Source organism: Dipodomys merriami, unplaced genomic scaffold, assembly GCF_024711535.1.
Source record: "Dipodomys merriami isolate MVZ:Mamm:240054 unplaced genomic scaffold, mDipMer1.0.p SCAF_497, whole genome shotgun sequence".
Lineage (NCBI taxonomy): Eukaryota > Metazoa > Chordata > Mammalia > Rodentia > Heteromyidae > Dipodomys > Dipodomys merriami.
In genome coordinates, this window is record NW_027206065.1 from 709,732 (window position 1) to 724,496 (window position 14,765).

A 14,765-nucleotide genomic window follows, 5' to 3' on the forward strand; every position below is an offset into this window, starting at 1 on the left:
GAGGGGGGGGGCGGTAGCGGGGAGTATGGGAAGGGATGAGAAGGGGAGGGATGGGAAGGGGAAACAAAGGAGGAGGCTACAATGCTTCATAAGAAATGTACTCATTATCTTGCCCATGTAATTGTAACCCCTCTGTACAGTATTTTGACAATAAAAATTAAAAAAGAAAACATAAAAAAAAGAAATAAATATGTATCATGTCCAGCAAAGGTGTTGCTTCAAGAAACTATATTCCAAGCCGGGCGCTGGTGGCTCACGCCTGTAATCCTAGGAGGCTGTAATCTCAGGAGGCTAAGATCTGAGGATCGCGGTTCAAAGCCAGCCCGGGCAGGAGAGACCGTGAGACTCCTATCTCCAATAAACCACCAGAAAACCGGAAGTGGCGCTGTAGCTCAAGTGGTAGAGCGCTCGCCTTGAGCTGAAGAGCTGAGGGACAGCGCCCAGGCCCAGAGTTCAAGCCCCACGACCGACAAAAAAAAAAAAAAAAAAAGAAACTATATTCCAAAAAACATATACGTTCCTGATGTAAAATATATTTTGGTGGGCTTTTTGGTGTGGTTTAAACTCAGGGATTCTCAAGTTACTAGACAAGCACTCTACAACTGAGCCATGCCTGCAGCCCTTTAATGCTTTTTTTTTGAGACTATGGCTATTTTTCTATTATGGCACATACTTGGGCCACAATCCATCTATTTTAGGTTTCCCATTCTAGCTAGGATAACAAGTACATACCACTGTGCTCAGCTCTCAATTGAGAGGAGGTCTTACAAACATTTCTGCAAGACTGGCCTTGAACCATGATCTTCCCAATCTCAATCTAAGTAGCTAGGATTACAGGTTTGAGCCTGTGGTGCTGGGCTCCAGTGTAAAATATATTTCTTATAAGGAATTGGAATGATAAAAAAATTTACAGGGCTGGGAAGTTGGCTCAGTGGTAGAGTGCTTGCCTTGCATGCCTGAGGCCCTGGGTTCGATTCCTCAGCACCACATAAGCAAAAAAGAAAAAAGCCGGAAGTGGTGCTGTGGCTCAAGTGGTAGAGCGCTAGCCTTGAGCTGAAGAGCTGAGGGACAGTGCCCAGGCCCAGAGTTCAGGCCCCACGACCGGACCCAAAAAAAAAAAAATTTACATAAGCACAAATAATAGCTAGAGGAAGAAACAATTAACAGGCATCCTTTATATACAGGTTTCACATCTGTGGATTCAACTGTAGGTTGTTTTGCTGTTTGTTTCTGGTGGTACTGAGGCTTGAACTTCAGGTGGCTTTGGCTTGCTAGGTAGGTGCTCTACAACTTGAGTCATACCCCCATCTCTCATTGGGCTATATGGGAAATTTTTTAAAATTTATTTATACTGAACATGTACAGACTTTTTCAATTTCATAATTTCCTAAAGGATATAGTGTAATGACAATTTAAACTGTAGTAAGTATTTAAAAAACAAAAACAACACTAGTCTAGCCATGCTAATGACTGTTACCTGTAATCCTAGTTAATCAGGAAGCTGAGATCTGGAGAACTGAGGTCTAAAGCCAGCCCCAGCAGAAAAGTTCATTAAATTCCATCTCCAAAATAATCAGCAGAAGAGCACGTATAATCCTAGTTACTTAGGAAGCTGAGATCTGAGGATCTCAGTTCAAAGCTAACTGGGGCAGACTCTATCTCCAGTTAACCAGTAAAAATTCCAAATTGGAGCCATAGCTCAAGTGATAGAGTGCTAGTCATAAGGAAGCCAACCAAGAGCTATGAGTTCAAGTCCTGGAACAGGCATTAAAAAAAAAGAAAGAAAGAAAAAAAGCAGAGTTGGAGGTATAGCTCAAGTGCTAGAACCACCAGCCAAGCAAGTTGAGCAGTTGTGAGACTGTTATTGAGAAAATGTGTGTAAGTTATATGCAAATTCTACTCAGTTTTATAAAGAATTTAGACACTGGTAGCTCAGTTATAATCCTAGCTACTCAGGAGGCTGAGATCTGAGAATTGTGGTTCAAAGCTATGGCAAGAAAGTCCATGAGACTCTTACTTCTAATTAACCACCATAAAACCAGAAGTGGCACCATGGCTCAAAGTGGTAGAGCACTAGCCTTGAGCCAAGGACAGCTCCCAGGCCCTGAGTTCAAGCCCCAGGACTGAAAAAAAAAAAGTAGGCATCCACAAATTGTGGACACTGAAAAATAAAAAGAACAAGTATATTAAAACTTGAATGTACCAACAGTCTATTAAAGTAATAATGAAAAAGATGATAACCTGGTTAAATACAATTATTTAGGGGCTCAGGAACCTCTTGAAATTTCAAAAAGTATCTTTCAAAGGCTTTTGAATAGTGTTTTACTTAACAAAACACATTATGAAAAGATACACCAAAAACAGGCTGCTTTCTATCTTACTTATTCATTATGAAACACTGTGTACTGCAAAACAGAATACATAAATACATAAGAACATATTTTAATTTACTACCTTCTTTCTACAATCCTTTGAGGGTCTTTATTAAATAAGTATGATTCTACATAATTCCCACCAAAATGAACAAACAAGAATTTTACAGAGCTCAACAAGCTTACCCTATATAGACTAAAATATAATTTTTTTTTTTGGGGGGGGGGTCCAGTCGTGGAGCCTGAACTCTGGGCGTGGGCGCTGTCCCTCAGCTCTTCAGCTCAAGGCTAGTGCTCTACCACTTGAGCCACAGCGCCACTTCCAGCTTTTTTTCTTTTTGCTTATGTGGTGCTGGGGAATTGAACCCAGGGCCTCATGCATGCAAGGCAAGTGTTCTACCACTGAGCCACCTTCCCAGCCCATAATTTTAAAAATAAATACTTGACTTAAACATCCCCATTAGCCAAGACACAGTAGTTGTTTCTGTTTTGGAAGTACTAAGATTTGAACTCAGGGCCTTGGATTTGCGGGGCAGGTGCTATATCTCAAGCCATGCCTTTAAGCTCCTAAACTTATGGTACTGATAATAAATACATACATTGGTGGACACAAATGTCCTCAAACATCCACCCATAGATACAGTTAATGGTTTCTTACAAAGAAACAAAGGAAGATCAATAGAGAAAAGATAGTCTTCAATGCATTATGGAATAGGACAAATTAAATAAAATAAAAGTCCACTCAAACTAGGTAATTAACCCAAATATAAAACTATAAAACCTTGCAGAAGGAATCACAGAAGAAATCTTATGATCTTGGGTTAAACAAATAGTTCTTAGATATAGTATCAAAGTGGAATCTTCTTTTAAAAATAACAGATTTATACTTCATCAAAATATAAACTTCTGCCAGGCATCCATTTTTCACACTTATAAATCCTAGCTACTCAGAAGACAGAGATCAAGACCAAGGCTCAAAGCCAGTTTGGGCATAAAATTTAGACATCCTCATCTCAACCAACAGCCAGTCATAGTAACAAGTACCTGTAATCCCAACTACAAGGGAGGCTGAGATTGGGAAGATTATGGTTCCAGGCTAGTCCAGGTCAAAATATATGTATTTTACCTGAGACATCCTCTCAACAGAAAAGTTGAGCATGGTGGTATGTACCTGTCATCCAAGCTATGGCAGGAAGTGTGAATGGGAAGGTTGTGATCCAGGCCAGCCTGGGCAAAAAGACCCTTTAATATTTAAAAAGAAGCTGGGTGCCGGTGGCTCACACTTGTAATCCTACTCAGGGTGCTGAGACCCGAGGATTGCTATGCAAATCCAGTCTGGGCAGGAAAGTCCACGTGACTCTTACCTCCAATTAACCACCAGAAAAACAGAAGTAGTGGCTCAAGTGGTAGAGGGTGCCTTGAGCCAAAGAGCTCAGGGACAGCGCCCAGGCCCAGAGTTCAAGCCCCAGGACGAACCAAAAAAAAAAGAAGAAGAAGAAAGAAAGAAAAAGAGAGCAAAAAGGGCTTGAAGTATGGCTTGAGCAGTAGAATACCTGAGTTCAAACCCTAGAACCTCAAAACAAACAAATCTTTACACACTTTACTAAAATATTGTTATTTCCTCCACATATATTTTACCTTAATGCAGAGGTTTGAAAACTAAGCCCAAAGGTCAAATCAGGCACACCCTGGTTTATAAGTACAGTAATGTACTATATAAAGACATTTCAGTCAAGGACAGACCACATCAATCAGTGATCCACAAGAATATAATGGAGCATGTCTGTGGTGATGCTGGTATAAAAGCTACTGCATATAAAAATACAGCACATACAATTATGTACACTACTTAATACCTGATAATGATAGCAAACAACTGTAAGACTGATTTATGCATTTACTACTCTATACTAATTGCATTCATTATTTTATAATGTACATCTTCTACTTATAAAGAAGTACACTGTGAAACAGCATGCCATGTTAAACTGGCGGCATACATAGTTTCTGAATTTCTTGATTGTATCAGAGCCCATACTCTAGTAATTGACCTATGTCATTTATGTTTGTGAGCATCCTCTATGATGTCCACACAATGACAAGACCATCTAATAATCGATCACATTTCTCAGAACATATCTTTAAATGACACATGACTGTAAAGTTTTATTGCAACACAATTGTGTTCATTTGTGTAGCTATTTGCACTTTAACAATAGGTAAATAATGTTGAGAATGCAATAGAGATGATTTGACTTCTATGGCTTAAAATACTTAGAGAAAGTAGCCAATTCCTGACAAAAACAAGAAGCTCAAAACCTGAATGATTATAGAGTTTTAAAACAAATGCTAACTGAAAAGGAACCTGTAGAGTCATGAAACAAAAAGACCAAATGCTTGACTGCTTATAGCAATGTTAAATTGTTTGAACTGATTTATAAAAAATGATCAAATTAAACAGCTTGCTTATGAAGCTACTGAAGCTTATTCTTTATAATTGCAAAAAACAGTTCACAATGAATTTAATGAGAATGCATATTTTTACCATGTACACATATTTTCCATAAATTTAATAATAAAATGAGCCTGGCCATTTCCTATTGGCTTTATTTCACCCTTTTTAATTTCATGCAGTCACTGGAAATCAGTGACAAAGCCAAACAAGCAACCAACCATGGGTCTACAGCTGATTTGCTGATGTGAAAGGAACTTGACTTTAGCTTTTTTGTTTTACTTTAACCTCCATAAGTTTTCATCATAAGTCAAAAACTTCAAACTAATTTTGTCTTTATTCAAAATACAACTCATGAACCACACATGGTGGAGCACCACCCTGTAATCTCAGCATTGAGGACACTGAGTAAGATTGTGAGCTCCAAGCCAGCCTGGGTTACATAACAAGATCCTATCTTAAAAATAAAGAAATCAATAAATACAAATAAAAAAAGTTATCCATGTACCAGTGGCTCATACTAGTAATCCTAGCTACTCAGGAAGCTGAGATCTGAGGACTAGGGTTCAAAGTGACTTTGAGAAAAGTACATGAGACTCTTATCTCCAATTAATCACCAAGAAGCCAAAAGTGGAGCAGTGGCTCCAGTGGCAGAACACTAGCCTTGAGCAAAAAGGCTGAGCCCAGGTTCTGAGACCAAGCCCAAGGCTGGGCACAAAAATAAATAAGTAAATATAGTTTACTTTCTTAAGTGTACATCTCTTCACTCTGTACTTGGTCTTTAGGGACATCTCTTCCTTACACACTGACCAAGTATTATTTCCATGATACTTCCCAAATGTTATTTTTCTATACTGCATATACACTGACCTTCCTCTTTCAGTTCTTCAATTACACATTTGGTTTCCACATATTTTGCACAAACCAGGTGCTGGTAATCATAGCTACTCAAGAAGCTAAAATCTGAGGATTGTAATTCTAAGTCAACCTCAGTAGGAAAGTCCACAAAAGTCTTTATTTCCAATTAACTACCAAAAAAAAAAAAAAAAAAAAACCCTGGAAATGGAGCTGTGGCTAAAATGGTAGAGCACTAGGCTTGAACACAAAAGCTCAAGTACAGCGCTCTGGTCCAGAGTTCAAGCCCCAGTACCAGCACAAAATTTCAAAAAAAAAAAAAATGTCAGTTGAGATCTGAAAGCTGAGTAAGAGTTTATGAAGTAGGATGAATATATTCTGTGTGTGTCTCTGTGTGTGTTTGTGTGTCTGTGTCTGTGTATGTTTTACTGCTGAGTATTATTTCATCTATCCTTTGAAAGAAAAAAAGGTTTTTGAATCATTAGGACAGAGCTTCTATGAATGCTTGTATAATACAAAAGGCAAACAAAAGAATTGACTACCAAAATCCAGTTAAACAATTTGTCTCAACAAGTGTGAGTAATGTTTGATAAACACTATGAGGAATGTCTGATAACAGCAAAACACTTCTTAACATTTTCTTTCTTCATTTAGTAATTTTAATACCAGTCCTTCAATCTCCAAACTCCAGTATAGATCAAAAATTTTAAGTCTTACATAAATTGTAGATAACTATTAATATCTTGACTCTCTGATTTTATAAAGAACTTTAGTTTCCAAAATGTAATACTTAGTTTGCTGGTTTTTTTTTTTTTTTTTTGGAAGTGTTGGGGATTGAACCTAATGCTCGCTAGGCAAGCACTGCACCACTGATTATACCCTCAAGCCCTCTCTCTTCATTTTAAATTGTAAATGTTACATTTAATGTTTCATTATTAATACATAAGGCATACAGACCAAAAGGTTATTCAATTCATATGTATAACTATCTACTAAGAAAAATCTCAAGATCTACGACTATTCCAAGGTCTTAAAGCTAGTTTGAGAGACTGAGGCAGGAGGACTGTTTGAGTATATGACTAACAACTCAAGGTCAACATGGGTAACATAGCCAGGTACTATCAAAAAAGAAAGCAAAGAAAGCCCTGACCAGGATTGGTGGTTCTGACCTGTAATCCCAGCTACTCTGGAGATAAAGAGATCTGGGCAGAAAGGTCCAGGAGACTCCATTTCTAAAAACAACCTGCAAAATCCAGCCTGGAAATGTAGCTCAAGTAGTAAAGTGCCAGCCAAGAAAGCAGAACAAACATGAGGTCCTGAGTTCAAACCCCAGCACCACCAAAAGAAAAAAAAAGACACAAATAAAAAGAAATATTGTATTACAGATTAAAAGATACAGTATTGTTAAGATGTCAGGTTGATCTACAGATTAAACATAATCCTCACCAAAATTCAAATACAATTTTTCATGAACCATGAGCAAGTTGATTCTAAATATTATATGGAAAGACAAAGGAACTAAAATAATCATAACAATTTTGGGGGAAAAAATTGAAAGACTTACACTACCTGAGGTCAAGATGTGTTTAAACTATAATAATCAGGACTGTGTATTATTGACAAAAAAAATCAATGTTTTTGACAAAGATACAAGGGCAAATCAACAAATGGTCAACAAATGGTCACAGAATAATAACACAAATAATCTCAACTCTACTTGTACTTCTTACTTTATATAAAATTCAAAATGAAACATAGAGCTGAATGTAAAATTTTTTTAAATTTTTAGAAGCTCTAGAAAATCACTGAAAAAGTGTCAGTGACCTTGTAAGTTTTTTTTTTAATATATCCTGGATCTGATGCATAAAATTTTAAAAAATGGGTGATTTAGCTTCATCAAAACTTAAAACTTCAATACTTTTGTCCAAATGACATTGCTGTAAAGAGGTAAGTCAAAGACTGGGAGAATGGGGCTGGGAAGGTGGCTCAGTGGTAGAGCGCTTGCCTTGCATGCATGAGGCCCTGGGTTCAATTCCTCAGCACCACATAAGCAAAAAGAAAAAAGCTGGAAGTGGTACTGTGGCCCAAGTGGTAGAGCACTAGCCTTGAGCTGAAGAGCTGAGGGATAGCGCCCAGGCCCAGAGTTAAGGCCCATGACCAGACCCCCTCCCCCCCCCCCAAAAAAAAGACTGGGAGAAAATCTTGGCAACCGAAAAAGGACTAAAAGAACTCTTAAAACTTAGGCTGGGGATGTAGCTCAGTGGTAGAGTTGCCTCCCTAGCATGTTCAAAGTCCTGGGTCTAATTTTCAGAACTGAAAAAAAACGGAAACAACCACAACAACAAAAAACTCTCAGAACAATCTGAATCAGAGGAGTCAATCCCAAATCAACTGCAAGACTAGCTCATGAGGATCATTAAACCCAGTAACCTAAGGCCAAACTACTGGGCAACCAAGTGAGTCTCTGTCTCAAAACAAACACTAAGTAAGTAAGTAAGTAAGTAAAATAGGCACAGGATCTGGACATTTCCAAAGAAGATATTATGATGGCATAAACGCCATAATGGCAAAATAAAATACCATTACTTCTAGGGTAATTGCAATTAAAATCCAAAATGAAGCCAGGTGCCAGTGGCTCACACCTGTAATCCTAGCTACTCAGGAGGCTGAGATTTGAGGATCGCGGTTCAAAACCAGCCTGGACAGGAAAGTCCATGAGACTCTTTTTTTTTTTTTTTTAATTTTATTTTATTTGAGAACATACTGTACAGAGGGGTTACAATTACATGGGCAGGATAATGCATACATTTCTTACCAAGCATTGCAGCCTCCTCCTTTGTTTACCTTTCACCTCCCTTCCCAGCCTCCCCCCTCCCCCCCACCCAATCATACCCCCCTCCTCCCCCCACACTGACATTGTAAAGCTGGTTTTGACATGACATTTTGTACTTCTCATTGTTGCAACAGGTCCACCTGAATCCTTAAACGACTTGTTTGTCCCCATCTCCTCCTCGTCCATGAGACTCTTATCTCCATTTAACCACCAGAAAACTAGAAGTGGTGCTGTGGCTCAAGTAGTAGAGCTCTTGCCTTGAGCTGAAGAGCTCAGGGACAGCACCTAGGCCAAGTTCCAGGTCCACGACTGAAACACACACACACACACACACACACACACACACACACACACACACACACACACACACACACACACACACACACACACACACACACACACACACAAATAGTATTACACATCTATTAGAATGGCTAAAATTAAAAAGACTGACAGTATTAGGTACTAATGAGGATGTAAATCAACTGGAACTCATGTTTCTATGGGAATGCAAAGTGGTTCAGTCACTGCGAAAACAAGGACACCGAATTAGTCTGCTATAATCCTTTAACAGATAACTACAGACTTAAAAACAAGGAAAATTTATTAGTTCACAATTCTGTAGAAGTCTGACACAGATCTCCCCTGGCTAAGATACAGGTGTTGACAGGGCTGCTTTCTTTTCCGCAGGCACTAAAGACTAATTTGTTTCCTACCATTTTCCATCTTTTAGAGACTATCCCATTCCTTTATTTAGGGCCTCATGTCCTCCTTCAACTTGCTTCCACAGTTTCATCTTTTTTTTTTTCTGTCTCTATTCTTTCTCTGCTATAAGATTTGTGATATTGCGGGCTACGTAGATAATCCATAATAAGTTCTCTACTTTAAAGCCAGCTGATTTAACAACTTTAATTCAGTTTTTCCACTTAAACAAATATATTCACAGTTCTAGTCATCAGAACACCTTTGAGGGCCATTATTCTGCTTACCACAGACAGATTTAAAAGATAAATAAAATAAAGTTAATCATATGCTTGTCCATATAACCCAGTAATCCCATTTACAAGAGAAATGAAGACATGTTCACACAAAAGCCTATTCCCAGCTTTATTCATAATCACACACACACACACACACACACACACACACACACACACACACACACACACACACACACACACACACACACACACACACACACACCCTGGTATAAAACTCAGGTGGTAACTAGATAAACAAAGGGTAGTATAACCATCCACGAGAATACTACATTTAGCAATAAAACAGAAGAAACTTGGATGGAACTCAATACTTATAATTCTCAAATCATGCTAAATGAAAAAAAAAGCAGACAGTGCTTGGCATCAGGAGCACACACACTACAACTGGAATGATACAGAGAATAACATGGATTTTGCACAAGCATGATAGGTAAATTCATGAAGCATTCTATATTTTTACATAGACTATTATGTCATGGCCTGTGTGAGAAGAAAAAAGACTTCAAGTAAACAGTGAAAAGAGTGCAAGAACAAAATGAAGTCAGGAAAACTACAAAGGCCAATGCTGGTGCTGACAAAAAAGGAGATTCTGCATTTTATCTGTGGTATCTGTGTGAATTTTTTTTTTTTTACAACAGGACTAATAAGAAAAACAGCCAGACAGACACTAGTGTCTCATGCCTGTCATCCTAGCTGAGATCTGAGGATCGTGGTTCAAAGCCAGCCCGGGCAGAAAAGTTTGTGAGACTCTTACCTCCAATTAACCACCAGAAAACCGAAAAGTGGTGCTGTGGCTCAAGTAGTAAGAGCACATGCCTTGAGCTGAGGAGCTGAGGGGCAGCAACCAGGCCCAGACTTCAAGCACCACGACCCACAACAACAAAACAACAACAAAAAACCAGACACAAAAAGCTAAGCACTATATAATTCCATTTACATAGTACTTGAGAAAATACAAATTATAGAATCACTGGTTTGCAGGATGGATTTATTTTTTGGGGGGGAGGATGGATTGATTTTAAAAAAGACAGCACAAAGGCATTTTAAATAATGAAATTGTTTTGTATCTCTACTAGGGTGGTATACAAATTAAAATCTTCCTTTAAGAAAGGAAACGATACATAATTGCTCATGCTGATTGGCAGAAAATCTGACAATGCCAATTGTGGACAAGGATGAACAATCACTAGTATTCATACAGTACTGGCAGGAATGAAAGTCATTACACCTTTAAAGGTAATTTGCTTGTAGCTAGTTTAGTTGAAAGTGTCTACCAACCTACTATCAGCAATTCCCTTACAGGTGGTATACAGTTTGGAAAAGCACACGTGTTCAAGGAGACACACAGAAAGATATTCATGAAAACCTGTTTGAAATGTTGAAAAATTGACAGAGGTGTAGCTCAATGGTAATCTACTTAGCAAGAGGCCCTGAGTTCAAATCCCAGAGTCAAGAGGACAAATAATTGTGATTTGTGGCTACAAAAGAAAACAAAACAAAAAATCCACACGACCCGAGCCAGTGACTCACGCCTATAAGCCTAGCTACTCACAAGGCTGAGATCTGAGGATCAGGATTCAAAGCCAGGCCAGGTAGTTAAGTCTGTGACACTTACAATTACAATAACCCACTAGAAAACCCGAAGTGGTGCTATGGCTCAAGCGGTAGAGTGCTTGCCTTGAGCTGAAGAGCACAGGGACAGCACCCAAGTCCAGGTTCAAGCCCCACTACCGACCAAAAAACAAAAACAAACAAAAAACCACATGAGGGGCTGGGAAGGTGGCTCAGTGGTAGAGTGCTTGCCTTGCATGCATGAGGCCCTGGGTTCGATTTCTCAGCACCACATAACCAGAAAAAGCTGGAAGTGGTGCTGTGGCTCCAGTGGTAGAGCGCTAGCCTTGAGCTGAAGAGCTGAGGGACAGCGCCCAGGCCCAGAGTTCAGGCCCCATGACTGGCAAAAAAACAAAACAAAACAAAAACCACATGAAAACAATAAATAAAGTTTAAAAAAATCAACTCTGCCAGTTTCTTATATGATTTTGTGAAAGTCATTTGTTGGTAGTAAGATATGCTTAGGAACCCATGGGAGGGGGCACTCACTTCTGGAGGTACCCTAGCACTCTAGAGATCCCCTAGCACTCTGGAGGCTGAGCAAGGAGGACTGAGGGTTTGAGGCCAGTCTGTGCTACACAGAGAATTTGAAGCCAGTCTGGGTTAACCTCAATGATGTAGGTTGTGATTGATATTTTTAATCAAGATCATAATTCACAAGATTGTATTAAGAGCTAAATCATTGTACCAACTTAGGTCACCTTTAAGTATGACTTTATTAACCTCTTTTATTTTCACATCCTAAAACAAGTTGATATTTTGAGTCCAACTTTATTAGTTAAGTTCAAGTTTAAGCCAAAAGTCAATCAAGGAAGCCTTTCATGGTAAGATACCCAGTTGTTTTAAAGAAAGATAAAATGAATCACGTTATAATTTCCCCTGCTTCCTTAGTAAACCGCTTACATTCGTAATATGCCCACAGGGATGTTATTTTAAAAAATCAGATAATATTCAAGAAAGCTTACTTAATAATTTTCATTAACACCAATACTTACACTTCAAAGATACTAATAACCCCAACACATCATTTATTCCTCTTGCACAAGTTAATAGATTATTAACTTCTGTTACAATTCAAAAGCATTATTAGAATATTATGGTTAAAACAGCATTTTAAAAAAATCAAATATTAACGCTTTTCACCGTGTCTATCAGATCGAAAACTTCAAAAATTTTATTTCGGTTTCCCAAATATAAATTCTTAAAATTATAAAGTCGAATGTGTAAAATTGCCTCTAAAACCCTCTTAAGACATCAGAGTTTAACCGTAGTAGATACGCCTGGGAAAAACCTTTTCGACGGAAACCTAAATTCCACCCACATGGCCGTGTGTCAATCAACGAAAACAGAAGGTGAGTTATCACTGTAAAGTTACATAATTTACTACGACAAAGATCCCGGGGAAGCGCCTTTCATTGAAGAGTCGCTCCCAACAATTTACAGGCTTCAAAGTTCAATCTCCGAGCAAATGATCAGAAAGCACGAACGACAGCAGCCTCGTCGTTAAAACCCCCCCAAAGCCCAAGTGTTCCCCAGGAAGCAGGAACCGTCTATCTGTTTAAGGAGCGTACCCGCAGCCGCCTGACTCAGACACAGGAACGCTGACTACATTCCGTCTTCTCAGGGAAAGTATTTTCCTCCGCGGATTTCCCGGTCCCGCCAGGAGGGAGTCGCGGCCGTCGCGAGCTTGGCCCCGCCGGCGCCCCCTGCAGCCCGCAGACGCCGCCCCTCCGCAGTGCCCCTTCGCCGAGCCCCCGACAACTCCGGCGGGTCCGGATGGAAACCGCGCCGAGGTGCGTCCCCGGCCCAGGCGCGGCGAGCGGGCGCGGGCAGCGTTCCTCCGAGGGACAAAGGTTGGACTCACACCCGGTCCCCGGAGCCCGCTGCCCGGGGCGAGCCCGCCGCAGAGTCCGGGGTCCGGTCGGGGCCCGAGCGCGCGCGGGAGGGGAGGGGGCGGGGGAGAAGGGTAGCGGTGGGGGAGGGGCCGCCCCCCCCCTCCCACCGCCGCCTTCCCAGCGACCTGTTGATGAAGATCTCCACAGCCCGGCCGCCACTGGCCCGTCTCTTACCTCCGCAGCGCGGTGGCCGCCGTTCCTCCAGACCACAGAAGCGACTGCTCTGCCGCGGGCCGCCCTCAATAATACCGGATAAAGAATCCAGAAAACTCCCGACTCCCCACCCCAGAATCTTTTAGTCCCCGCCCCCTCCCCACCGCCAGACTCCTCCGTCGCCGCCGTCGCCGCCAGCAACTCCTCCTCGAGGCCGCGCTAGACCAGCCCCCGCGGCCGCCGCGAGACCGCGCACGCGCCCCCGGGATTCTGGCGCAGAGAGCGCGCCTACCAGTTCTCCCCAGTCCCTCTCCCCGCCTGCTCGGCACGCTCCGCCCACCGCCGGGCTAAAGAGCCTGGCGCGGTCCGCCCAATCGCAAGCTCGCGTGGAGAAGGAGCCCGCTCATTGGTCATCTCCGTACCTCCGAGTAGTCGAGCGCGCGCGTTCACGCGCCTCCGAGTATAAAAGGCGAACCTAACGCGCTCAGAAATTGTGGAGCGGCTTGGCAGCGCGAGTCCGCGCCGCTAGCGTCGTGTGTGGGGGCGCGACGTTTCCCAGGGGCGGAGTCTGGCGAGGGAGGCCGCTTCCTCGGAGTCCCCATCTTCCTCAGGGTGACGGTCACCTCCTGAGGGAATGTCTTTTCTCCTTGAGGCGCGTCTAGTCAGGCACCGTCGCACAGTTTGACGCCTGGCTTTTCCCAGCCACCGTGACGCACACGCGTGGAGTGTTCTGTGTTTACAGAATTCCCTGACTCCACAGACGACGCCGAGAAGCTCCTGCCGGAACCCAGCTCGGAGAAACGAAAAAGCCAACACAACACGAACCAGAAAGGCGGGCCGCGCCGGGCCGCAGCTGGTGTCCTCACGCCCTCCGGTGTGGAGTCAAAAGTTGCGCGGGCGGGACGGATTCCGGGAGGCGCTGGCCCGGCCGCCCGCCCGCCCGTGCGGTGGAAACGCGTTCCCAGCAGAGAAACTGTCAACGCGTTTCCCTTAACACGTCTCACAAAAAGCCTGCGGAAGGGCTGCTGGGATAGCGATAGGGACACCCTGCCTTCGAGCAGTTGTTAATCATCCCCTTTCACCTGGCCTGGAATCCAGCGCTTGCATTTCCCCACGGAGGGGTACAATGCGCGGACAGCCCTCCTTCTCGAAGGCCAGGCCATCCCCTCTTTCCTAGTTCACTTCCTCTGTGGTGATGGGTTTTTGTTTTTGTTTTTGTTTTCATCATTTTCCTTATCCCCCAGGTCGGTCCCTTCCTCCCCTTTCTTTAAAGAAAACAAAACACATTCTTTTTCTTACTCTCCTTTTGGACATCCCCGCGTTCCATGGAACTGGGGTGCTCTGAACTAAGCAAACCATCATCCCAGATGGTCAAGATTTTAGGCGATAACCACCTCTTCCTGGGTTATCACCTCAAAATCTGAGCAGCATTCTCTCCGTCTTTATTCGGGTTGTTTGTGTTTAAATAGAAGAATCCAGGACATGACTCAGCTGCCTGCCAACTCGGGCCTTTAATCCTCCTGCTATCAAACATTCCTCAGTGAACACTGAGTACCAGTTCCAAAGCTACTTTAACTGAACTGCCTTGGCCCA

The 14,765-nt window shown here is 42.0% G+C and overlaps 1 protein-coding gene and 1 non-coding gene across 3 annotated transcripts in view; one reads left to right on the forward strand and one right to left on the reverse strand.

Moving 5' to 3' along the window:
• The window catches only part of LOC138809400 (protein PALS1), an 85,586-nt gene extending 72,291 nt beyond the window's left edge, over positions 1-13,295 (reverse strand). For both annotated transcript variants that reach the window (XM_069995924.1, XM_069995922.1), the window contains exon 1: positions 13,194-13,295. The gene's annotated coding sequence lies outside the window, so the exon portion shown is untranslated. The remainder of the gene's footprint in view (positions 1-13,193) is intronic.
• LOC138809410 (U6 spliceosomal RNA) lies at positions 9,867-9,971 on the forward strand. The gene has a single exon (XR_011366832.1). It is a non-coding gene; the product is annotated as a U6 spliceosomal RNA (small nuclear RNA).
• Positions 13,296-14,765: the final 1,470 nt, after the last annotated feature.